General features: G+C 40.3%; 1 long non-coding RNA gene across 2 annotated transcripts; it reads left to right on the forward strand.

Moving 5' to 3' along the window:
• The first annotated feature begins 4,537 nt into the window (after positions 1-4,537).
• On the forward strand, positions 4,538-7,060 carry LOC143420865 (uncharacterized). 2 transcript variants are annotated; one of them, XR_013100620.1, is made up of 6 exons: positions 4,538-4,694; positions 5,531-5,769; positions 5,867-5,978; positions 6,294-6,382; positions 6,496-6,668; positions 6,832-7,059. It is a non-coding gene; the product is annotated as an uncharacterized LOC143420865 (long non-coding RNA). The 2 variants fall into 2 exon arrangements; XR_013100619.1 differs by lacking the exon at positions 4,538-4,694 and having other exon boundaries at positions 4,753-5,769; positions 6,832-7,060.
• Positions 7,061-12,667: the final 5,607 nt, after the last annotated feature.

Here is a 12,667-nt window from a genome sequence, read left to right on the forward strand (position 1 = left end):
CGCCCAGAAGCTGAATGTGCAGCACCCTCCACTTCTGAGCTACTGCTTTCCATCGCAAGCTTCATAAAGATTAGTAAATAATTGCCATGTAATGCACAAACACAAATAGAGGAACTGGAGTTACTGGACATAAATAGAACTTTTATTAACCAGGGTATGAAGTGCTTCACAGAAAGAAAATTTTAAAATATTATTAATCGAAAGAACTAATTACACATTAAAAAATAGCACTCTGAGAGCGCAACTCCCTGTTAAGAGCAAGAGCTACTCCAGATGTTGACGTTTTATGCTGATGTCAGTATCGTTAATATGGAAATCTAGTGAAGTATATTCATCTTTTTGTGTAATTGAGAAGTCATATACTGTTGTATTTAGAGCAGGGCGATATGGCCAAAAATATTTATCACGATATATATTTGAAAATTTGCGATAACGATATAACCGACGATATAATTGATGCGAGACAAAATACAACTCCACAACATTACTAGCGCAAAAAGACAACCTTCCATTTATTTTCACTTAAACAAGAAGCTGGTTTTTATGTACATTAAAGCTTTATAAAAATGTAACAGTGCAAATGCAAATTCCTTGCTGAAAGTTTAACCAAAAGGCATTTCCAGTAGAAATGGGCTGACATATCCTGAGCATAACCATGTATAATATCCACTGAAGTTAAAAAGAGGTGCTTTGCAACATTAAACTGCAGTGTGCAGTACGCATTTTTCGGACCATAAGGTGCACGGGATTATCAGAATCAGAATCAGAATCAGAATACTTTATTGATCCCTGGGGGAAATTATTTTTTGTTACAGTGCTCCATTTTAAACCAACATTAAGACAAGACAGACAATACGCTAACTAAGAATAGTACAATATATACATATATATACATACATACATACATAAGTCACTTATAAATAAATATTTGGAAAAGAAACATGTGTAGTTGTAGCAGCAAACAGTGTGTTAAGTGGATGCGTTGTACAGGGAGATGGCCACAGGCAGGAATGATTTCCTGTGTCGTTCAGTGGTGCTTTTCGGTAATCTCAGTCTCTCACTGAACGAGCTCCTGTGACTGACCAACATGTCATGGAGTGGGTGGGAGGTGTTATCCAACATTGTCTTTATCTTGGACAGCATCCGCCTCTCCGACACCACCTTGAGGGAGTCCAGCTCCATCCCCACAACATTGCTGGCCTTACGGATCAGTTTATTAAGTCTGTTGGCATCTGCGACCCTCAGCCTGCTCCCCCAGCATGCAACAGCATAGAGGATCGCACTGGCCACCACAGACTCATAGAAAATCCTCAGCATTTTCTGGCAGATGTTGAAGGACCTCAGTCGCCTCAAAAAATAGAGACGACTCTGGCCCTTCCTGTAAAGTGCTGTGGTGTTTTTAGCCCAGTCCAGTTTATTGTCAATGTGTACTCCAAGGTATTTATAGTCCTCCACAATGTCAACACTGACCCCCTGGATTGAAACAGGGGTCAAGTGTTTCCTGGTCTTCCTGAAGTCCACGATCAGTTCCTTGGTCTTTGCCACGTTGAGCTGCAGATGATTCTGCTCACACCACGTGACAAAGGAGTCGACCACAGCCCGGTACTCTGTCTCATCATCCCTGCTGATGCATCCAACCACCGCAGAGTCATCAGAAAACTTCTGAAGATGGCAGGTCTCTGTGCAGTGGCTGAAGTCTGTGGTGTAGAGGGTGAAGAGGAAGGGGGAGAGGACAGTCCCCTGTGGTGCCCCTGTGTTGCTAATCACCTTGTCAGACACACACTGTGGGAGACGTACATATTGTGGTCTTCCTGTCAGGTAATCAACAATCCAGGACACCAGAGAAGCATCCACCTGCATCGCTGCTAACTTATCACCCAGGAGGGTCGGCCTGATGGTGTTGAAAGCACTGGAAAAGTCAAAAAACATGACCCTCACAGTGCTCGCCGGCTGGTCCAGATGGGTGTAGACACGATTGAGCAGGTAGATGATGGCGTCCTCTGTTCCGAGACGAGGCTGATAAGCGAACTGAAGGGGATCCAGATGTGGTCTTACTATGGGTCGCAGCTGGTCCAGGATGAGCCTTTCCAGGGTCTTCATGACGTGGGAGGTCAGTGCCACGGGCCTGTAATCCTGGGGGCCACTGGGACGAGGCGTCTTTGGTACAGGGACGAGGCATGATGTCTTCCACATCACCGGGACCCTCTGCAGACTCAGACTCAGCATAAACAGTTTATGAAAGACTCCACACAGCTGGGGGGCACAGGCCTTGAGGACAAGGGGACTCACTCCGTCTGGTCCAGCAGACTTGCCTGAGTGAAGTCTCCTCATTTGCATCTCAACCTGGTATTGAGTGAAGGTGATGGGTGGGGGAGGGGTGTCAGGAATCTCACAGGAGGCAACATGTGAAGAGAGAGGCTGGCACAGTGGTGTGGCTCTGGATTCCAGGCTGACTGCAGGTGAGGTTGTGGGGGTGGGAGCAGACACTGTGGTGTCGAATCTATTGAAAAACAGATTCAACTCGTCGGCTCTATTCTCACCTCCCTCAGCTCCCCTGCTGTTGGTTGGCCTGAATCCAGTGATGGTCTTCATGCCCCTCCACACCTCTCTCATGCTGTTCTGCTGGAGTTTCCACTCCAGCTTCCTCCTGTAATTGTCCTTAGCCTCTCTGATCTTGTCCTTTAGTAACACCTGGACCTTCCTCACCTCCTCTTTGTTGCCCCCTCTGAAAGCCCTCTTCTTCTTGTTGAGGAGGGCTTTGATGTCCTTAGTCACCCACGGCTTGTTATTTGGGTAACAATGAACAGTCTGAGCTGGAACAATGGAGTCGGTGCAGAAAGTTATGTAGTCTGTGATACACTCAGTAAGCCCATTGATGTCCTCGGCGTGAGGCTCACAGAGTGTTTCCCAGTCGGTCACCTCGAAACAGCCCTGTAGTTCCGCTATTGCCTCCTCTGACCACCTCCTAACAGTCCTGGTGGTCACAGGTTCCCTCCTCACAATTGGCACATAGCGGGGGGTGAGGTGAATCAGGTTATGATCTGACCTACCAAGTGGGGGGAGGGAGGAGGAGCTGTATGCATCATATATAAGGCATTATAAGGCACATTAAGCGAAACAAAGCAGTCAGATAAATCAAACTTGATTAAACTCATTCTTCTTGCTTCCTCCACTTCTGTACCATTGATTCATTAATGTTGAATTCTCTGGCAGCTGCTCTATTCCCATGTTGCAGTATATTAATGACTAACCTTGTATTGTGGATGGATTATCTCAGTTGTTCTCCTGACTGAAGTTTGGTCCGTTTACAGCATCCTGCCATGCGATTGCATTTGTCTCTAACCATGAAGAACCTTCACGTTAACTTTTATAAGTGGAAAAGTGTTAGTGTTCGTCCTCCAGCTTCACTGTTTATGTTATGCTAATATAGCTGTGTCGCTAGCGATCACGTAGCACATCATTATATACCAGCTAGCCCAACTTCAGTAACCCTACAAACGTCACTGCTGTTTAGTTTCCTGTCTTCATTTATGTTGGAAGTGATAGCAGAGCTGTACGTTTGATTTTTTTCAGAAATCTCTCAGTCAGAACATGCTATATCATACTTAGGTAACTAGCGAAACTAGCGAGCTAACTTCCGCTAGCTTCCTGCTAACTTCTAACTCCGTTAAATGTAATAACTTTTGTTTTCATGGATGCCTGGAAGTTAAACTTTATAGTTACACCTGGTAAAGCAGCAATGCTGATCGTTTTATTAAAGATGAAAGAATTTAGACAGTTTTTAACGCTCAGTGATGCTGCAGTGTTGTTTGACCTGAAGAATACGGAGTTTAGGACCCAGATTACTCCCAGATTTAAGAGCATCTTAGTCCGACAAATACGACAATAACGACGGCCGCTTGCATGTTCTGCAAAAAAATGTGCTTTGTCGTGTATCTGACGGACAAACACCAAATCAGTTCCACATCACTGAAGTTGCACCATTTTTACAAACCAATTCTGGTTCATCTGTTTCACTCAACAATCGGCCATGTGCGTATGAAAACAAAGGTACTGCGCATGCGCGTTTTACTCCCATTCTATCGCGATATTTCATTTTCCTATCGTTGCCTAACATTATACCGGTATTACCGTGAACGGTATAATATGGCCCAGCCCTAGTTGTATTTAAAGAGCTCAAATAAAGAAAGTGCTTATGTCTCATAATGACTGATTTATTGCTTGAAAGTTTAGAGTTTAAAGTTTAAGTTTGAATTTAAAGTTTAAAGTTTGCTGTCCCAGATAGCAAGGAGACATTGAACAGATGTTGATTTTCCATCTGAACCATCAGAATCGTCAGGATTGAAATGTCAACACAAAACCAATGTTGAAACAACATTGAAATACTGATGAAACCTTACACTGACATTGAAATAACATTGATTCACTGTTGTTCTGTCATCGTTGATTGTTGATCTATTTATAGTTGACAAGGTGACAACAATCACGTTGAAAAACCATCGATTTACGGTTGAGCGGGAAATTAAAGCTGCTACCACTTGGACTATTCCGCAGCACCCCTCTCAGTGGTACATCCCTCCAGGTAACCATTGTCTTGTACAGTAGAGCGGGACATTAGATTTACTCTCAGCGGAATTGACCGGAGAAGGCATCAGTTCATGCACTGCACTGGCCTGCACCACGATTAGTATAAGGTAAGAATGAATGACTTTTGTTCTATTCGTTATTTCCACGGTCGCATTTGAATAACAGTAAAAAAAACAAACAAACTTGTTAATGTAAAGTTTCGGATAAAATGTGGGAGCCCGAAATTGTGTCTACTTTCATCTTACAATCCGGCAACAAATAAATTGCACTGCAAACAAAGTCTATCAACAAAGAAAACATTTTCGTTTCATACTTTTCCGTTATATTCCCTTACAAAGCTAGCTTTAACGCTTCGAGGGTTCCTTTGTTCTTGCCGTCACCTCGGCGCTTGACCCAGACTTTCGCTCTGTAGTTGCTTTTTAGCATAGTACTACAAAAAATTGTAAATCTGTGATATATGATTGATAAACGTAAAGGTAACTGTATAAATGTGTTCAATGACTTTGTTACTTTTAATGATTGGAGAGCACCCGCTTCGATTCGCACTCAATTCAAACTTTACGTTGCACGCTCACCTAACTTTACGCTGCACGCTCACCTAACTTGCGTTTGCACCTTTTGTCCACACGTAAACTGCGTTTAGCATTTACGTGTGGACGAGGAAGACGGAGAAAACGCAGCGTCAAAGGTGTGCGCCTATTTTGACGCCACACTGTGCGCCAAGTTTTTGTCTCGGTGCCATGAATTCCTACAATGGCAGACTTAGACAAAATACTGTTAATTTTATTATCTTCAGTGTTTAAATGCTTACATATACGGGTTTGCTTGTAATTGTTGCCTATATACATTTTAAGCTATTATTTATTATTTAGTTCAATCAATAGATCAAGTTTTGTAGTGACTATGAAATATATTGTAATTATCTGTTTCCTGTTTATCCTAGACAGGGCAAAAAAGGACTCCAAATTAAAAAAAAGATAAAAATGAAAGACTGGTGCATTGTGCAGTTTAGCACTGGTGGTACAGAAATAGTCCCTAGATCATGGATAAATGGGGAGAAATTGTCATGGCCTCCATATCCTCCGTGAGACACATTCAGGATCCACGACGCAGTAAAGAGGAGAGTTCATCCTGGTGCAACATGGCTCACCTATGCACCAGTCCGACTTCTAATAAGCCATGGTGGGTATCATCTGGATTGGTGTTGTATAAATGTAACAATAACAAGTTTTTCGTGTCCTAATTTATGTCTGGCCATACATTGTGTTTGTACTTCCAGACACATTTCACGAAGCAGAACGCAGTCTTCAGAAATATCTAAGTGAACACTGTGATACGTCTGACCTTCAGTCCGAAGCTGAAACTCAGACCAGTCATAAAAGAAAGCACAAGTAAAACTTTTTTTATTTCACAAACATATCTTTGATTGCTAAGAATTTATGATCTTGTCTTTTATACATATCTGTGGTGCTTGCATACTGCAATATCACCACATAATATAGTCCAAAAAGTGGAAGCTTGTAAACCTTTTATAAATGCAAAGCCGTGTACACTTGTGCACTTCAAAAATTCCTTGTATACTGTACCTTCTTGCACATCTCCGTTTCCTGTGTGTGTTGTTATAAATCAAACTGTAACTTTAGGAAAAAATATTCCAAAAGCACATTTGTAATTACTTATGACCGTTTTCAACTTTTTTTCTTTAGACCAAATCCCCTGTACACATATAGTGACTCAGAGGATGAGCAGCCCACAAAAAAATGGTTTCCCCAGGCCCCTCGAGTGAAAATACCAGGTAATAAAATACTGTCTAGTGTCTTTGTACATGTCTGTGTGTGACACAAGGAAACGTTTGACAAGTTGTCTGTATTCTTAAATACTTAAAAAAAAATCATCTTTTTCTGTCAGACCTGACGAGAGCTGTTAACGAACTCCGTGAGGAGGTCAGAGCCATCCGCAATACCGGCTGCAATGAATCGGTAGATGCTGGGGTACTGCCTCTGGATTTGCCCTTGCACAACATTGAGGAGCTAAACAATGCAGAGCCAGCTCTTCAATCACAAGAGGCAAATAAGGCAATGGTAAGTATATAAAGGTTATGTACACTTTGTAACTATAAAGTGTAATAGCTGTCAGATGTGATTTAAATACATAACAACGGCCTGTTGATTAAACACACAAGCACTTGCATACACATTTAAGACATGAGACACGCTAATTCCATCTCTTAAAATGTGTCTATAGGTGAGACGCTTTGCCTTGATTGGAGCCTGACGCAGCAGTTAGGGGCAAACTCTATGTCCGAGTTAGTCTTTGCACAAGCAGTGCAGAAATGGCTCCGATACGCCCCAGATCGTTTGGGTGGTGCAGGACGCACATCATGCAAAAAATTACAAACTTCTGTGAATCATATAAACGTAAATCGGAAACTGTCTTTTAATAAAGTATTTAGCAAACGAAACATGCCTATTGACCTTTTTTTGTTTATGTTTTTTCTCTGTTACATCACATGCAATGCTTTCTTATTTTAGGATATTAATATTGACATGATACATTGTGAGACATTTGGGGTTTTTTTTATAAAGGGTGTCCAATTTAAGGAATAAGTACAATGTGTTTAGGTGGTTGAAGTATTGATGGAAACATGCAGTAGTTTAGTATTGGTTAAAATACCTATAAAGAAAGGTAGATTTCCAGTCATGATTTAACTGTTTTAATAAAAAGCAACTGTGCGAAAGAGGCGGAAAATCAACACCATAGCTCAACAGTGTTTCAATATCAGAATCTGACATTGTTTCAATGTCAGTAGTATTAGAAAATATAACGTTGAATCAACGTCAGGTTTCAACATTGATTCAACATCAAAACCTGACGTTGTTTCAACATTAAAAAAGGGTGCAAGAGTGACGTTAGGTCAACGTCACACTTCAACGTTGGTTCAATGACACAGCCTGATATTGACTCAACATTGTTTCAATGTTTCCTTGCTATCTGGGGTGTGATTTTGCACAATTTATGGTGTCATTGTGATGTCTCAGGGCACTGTACAGAAAAAGCTGTCTTCTTAATTTGATATATTACTCCATATGGTTTCTTGAAATTTTTTTTAAAGGTCATCTTTGACCTTGAGACTTAGACAACCTATGAACACATCAGGTTTTACAGATTTTCACAAATTAAATCGGCCAGAGCTATTACTGGTATCTACCATCACACAAAAATTGAAAATGATATCTTGAAAACTGTGGATGCTAGACTGCTAACAAACAGATAAACGAACAGACAACAAATACAGATATTGGCATTCTGATTTCAATGGGAAGATTTAGGAGATCTTGGAATAACCAGCAGAGGCATATATATAAATAAACAACTATTTACTTAAGAGCGGACAATGTGTTCACATGTGTGTTTTCAGTGTCAAGCTAGCACTCCAGAAGAGGAGGCCTGAAGTTAGTGAGGTTTTTTTTAAGTGGCAGGTAATTTCATATTCAAACTTTCTGTCAGATTAACAAACATTAACAAACAAGAGCCAACTTCACTCGAAGAACCATGTAGTAACGCAGAACAGGAGAGGAAGGAGAGAGATTTTATTTAAAGGTAAGGACAGCTGAGTCACACTTGATAAACTGCAAATGTAATGTCATAGTTTTAATCACATATTGGATCTAAATATGATGTGTTTTAATATATTACGTATTTTCATTTTTTGAGACATCCTGCTAACCAAACTGAGTATACTAGCCTTATGTTATTCAAATTTTGCATGACAATTCTGGTTAGTTTTGTGCAGGATAAACAGGTTAGCTTGCATTAGAGCAGTTTGTGCGACTGGTGCACAGAGCTGTGGTGCTCAGGATCAGATTTAGGTTTACATTAAGTGTAGTAGAGGAGTTGCATTTAAGATGCTGCTGCTTAGATTCATTCACTTCCAAGTTTAAACTAACTGTATACAGTCTAGTCTAAAGACAGTGTACTGTCAGTGTGAGGATGGAAATCAGCCATGATAGCTGTGAAACATTTGGTTCAATTACCTAGAACTGTCCTTCAAGGAGCTACTGTATACTTCCTTGCTTTGAGCACATTTCAGGGCTCCTACTTCTTCACTTTTACTTCAGTAAAGTACTGAAGAAACTTCTTTACTCAAGTATTTTTTTTAACACAGATATCTTTACTTGTACTTAAGCAAAGAAAATCTGTACTTTTGCTGATATTTACATATACAAGCCTAATAAACTAAACACACAAAGCACTAAGAACAATAGCTGGATTATTTTACATGATAAAGGCATCCAGAATTTAAACGTCATACCCATTTCTATCTGGTTACAGGGCTAAAACTTGACACTTCTTATTCTTTGTTGTTGTCAGTGTTATGAAGTGATTTTATTCCTTTCCGATGAATAATTTAGGTTCTTGCACATAAGTTGCTGAGCATACCTTCTGACACTCTCTTCATTATAACCAACAACAAAATGAGCCCTAACACCTGTCATTATTACTTACACCTCTGCTGCAATGATAGTAATTTGCTTGCACTTCACTTTAGCCACTAACAGAAACTGCAAAAAAAAATGTAGACGTGTGACATTTACATTTATAGCTGTTACTTTTTTTTACTTTCAACTCTAATGGCTGATACAAAGCTGAAATAATATACATGGATTCCTTTTATCTGCTGCGTAAGCACCAAAACATGTGACGAAAGTATCACAGTGGTGTCTCTCATTAGTGATCTGGCCACATGTTGCATCAGCAGCCCACAGAAACTCACTGCACTGTACTGATATGAAGTTATTTTTTCAGCTACAATAAAATATTTATTGAGCACAGAATCAAGGAGTGTGAATCCGAACTCCAGCTGCTGCCTTGACTGTAGGTAAAATCTGTCCTTCTCAGTTCTGGTCACAATTTGCCAGCCGCAACTAAAAAAACACCTTTGTCGTATAATATATGTAATTTAATGTTTTAGCGTATTGACTGCAATCGGTTGGATTTCAAAAGCTGTCAGGGAACACTTGATCTCATGTATTTCTTTGATCAGACATTCCCTGATCTGCATAAAAAAGTGCCAATTCTTAGATTTTCAGTGTGGAAGTTATTGGTTGGCATTTAGCACTTGCTTTGGACCGTCTTCAGCAGAACAACAGTGCCTGTTGTTTGTTCAAACAGTTAATGTTTGCAGTTGCCTGACAAGTGAGCTGTTTTGTCTGTGGAGATAATGACTGTCCTCCCTTGTAAAAAAAAAAAAAGAGTTCTCGCTCTCTGTTGCTTGCTCAAACAATGAATTATATTTACTTCCTGAACCAAAACATGACCTGCGGTGACATTCTTTTACTGCTTGCATTTTTTAAATGAAAGTATAACATAAATAGACAAGAGGGACAGAGGCTCTGTTTACTTGCAGTCAGAGGTGGTGGTTGACACCAGTGAAGTACAATGAAGTACTCTGTACTTATTTATAACAACCTTTTTACTGCTAGTATCCAAGAGCACATTTCAAGGACTGTCAAAACCATGAGAAAGTTGAAGGAATAAAGTGAATGAAAAAAAGTCATGTTTTGGTATGTTACACAGAGACAGTCGTGAAAAAGAAAGTTTTCGCAGGACTTGGAGCTTGTAGAACTGCCTATGGCAGCAATAACTTGAAGTAATCATTTTCAATATGACTTTATCAGTCTTTCATATTGTTTTGGAGGAATTTCGGCACACTCTTCTTTATAACATTTCTTCAGTTTATTGAGGTTTGAGGGCATTCATTTGTGTATAGCTCTCTTAATGTGTTACCACAGCATTTCATTTGGGTTGAGTTCTGGGCTTTGACTGGCCCATTGCATTAGCCTTTTCAACCATTCTGTTGTAAATTTGCTGCCATGCTTGGGATAACTGTCCTATTGCATGACTCAGCTGTTGGACAGATGGCCTTGCATTTTCCTCTAGTGTACTTTGGTACACAGAGGAGTTCCTGGTTGTCTCAGTGACTACAAGGTAAATGGCCTGTATTTGTATAGCGCTTTTCTAGTCCTTAAGGACCCCAAAGTGCTTTACACATCCAGTCATCCAACCATTCACACACACATCCACACACTGGTGATGGCAAGCTACATTGTAGCCACAGCCACCCTGGGGCGCACTGACAGAGGCGAGGCTGCCGGACACTGGCGCCACCGGGCCCTCTGATGCCACCAGTAGGCAACGGGGGTGAAGTGTCTAGGTTGCCATGTTCACCACGTTGCTTGACGCTTGTATCAGGTGTTTGTGCTGATATGCTGTGTAAGTTTTTGCCAGCTTTGATGTTGTGCGCTATGGTTAAACATCTCCACTTTGTCCTTGTCTGTCCCAAGGATATTGGTTTTCTTCTTGTTTGTTTAGGTGCAGCTTTGCAAACCTAAGCTGTGCGGCCATGTTTGGAAACGTTGAGAAAAGGCTTTTTCTTTCAGTGTCTAAAGTGGTTAACGCTCCAGCAACAGTTGTGGTATAAAGAAGAACTTTATTATGTAACCACAGGTCAGAATCTATGTTGTGCTAACCGAGGCTGTTGGCCAGAATTCTGTTGACTTAACTCAAAAATTTTCTTAGCTTCCATGCGGTAGAGTCTGAGACGTAGCTTTAAAAATTAATCTGAGCAGCATCTGATTTTGGTCAGAATTTGCTAGAACATCCATTCTTAGAAGCATTGTTGCGTTGTGTTAATGCACACCTGGAAGCTCCAGATGTGCTAATTGCCAAAACATCTGCTTTTAGAGACAAGGTGTCTGTCCCCTGAATTCAAACATTAGGTATTTGATCCAGCCACAAACATATACATTACTTTGTTTTCTGAAGAGGAAAAGTGCAATCAAAACTGTATTTTTTTGTTTCCACTATCCCATCCCTCCACTGGAGTTTTGAGATTGCCCCAAAGCCTTTTATTCCCTTACTGTGCCCTGGTACCATATCATACGCCTAAAAAAAGTTGATTCATTAATACTTTATAGGCCCTTTGGAGAATGCTATGTTCAAACTTTCTCAAACTCAAAAAAGTTTTATTTGACAGTTAAATTACACTGTTTGGGAAAATGTTGCCCACGTTGTTGCAGGTGTTTATGAGAGAGCATCCTTCAATTTCATCATGTTTTCCTATGGTTAATGATTCATTCACATCACAGGCGAGTCTCTGCTTAAACTGGGTTTATGATCTCTTATAGATCTCTTATAGATCTTTTATAGATTATGTTCAGTGTGGGAATAACAACCAAGATGAAGAATCAAGTACTTCTAGTATGAGCTGCAACAATTAGCTGATTGCACAATGAACCAGTTAAGATCTAATCAAGCAAACATTTAGCTTGTTACTGTATTAAGGCAATATGAGCCTAACTATGTTTATTATTATACTTTTTAAAAAACAATTAATTCAGTTTTATCCATAAATATTTACTTTATTTATTTATTTATTTGCTCAAAATGTTTTGCCTTTTCTGAAAAGCGTCAATGGTAATAGACATGCTGGAAAATATATTACTCTTACTTCCTGAACTTGCACTGTCATTTGTGGAAAATACATGTGAAACTGCTGATTTCTTCTTGCTGTGACTGCGAGGGGCTGTGGCTCAGGAGGTAGAGTGGATTGGGAAGGTTCGTGGTTCAATCCCTGGCTCTCCTAGTCTGGATGCTAAAGTATTCTTAGGCAAGACACTGATCCCTAAGTTGCCTCTGATGCCCCTCAGATGTGTGTGTAAATATTTGGCACAAGATACTTAGGTACCGTATTTTTCAGAATATAAGGTGCACTTAAAATCCTTTAATTTTCTCAAAAATCAACAGCACGCTCATAATTTGGTGTGCCTTATGTATTAATTCTGGTTGTGCTTACTAACCTCAAACCGATTTTATGTGGGACATGGCGCTCAAAAATCTGTCAAAATGTTCTAGTAAAACCTTGGTAAGCTACGAAGCCGCACCGCTCGATGGATTGTCGGAGCATTACAGCTACCGTAGTCAGGAGCCTCGCGGAGTAATACGTACTGTACTTCAACATAATATTATGGTGTGTGTATAAGGACCCCAAAATGGCACCCGAGACATGCTTACAAAGCGG

The sequence above is a fragment of the Maylandia zebra genome, linkage group LG10 (genome assembly GCF_041146795.1).
Source record: "Maylandia zebra isolate NMK-2024a linkage group LG10, Mzebra_GT3a, whole genome shotgun sequence".
Classification (NCBI taxonomy): domain Eukaryota; kingdom Metazoa; phylum Chordata; class Actinopteri; order Cichliformes; family Cichlidae; genus Maylandia; species Maylandia zebra.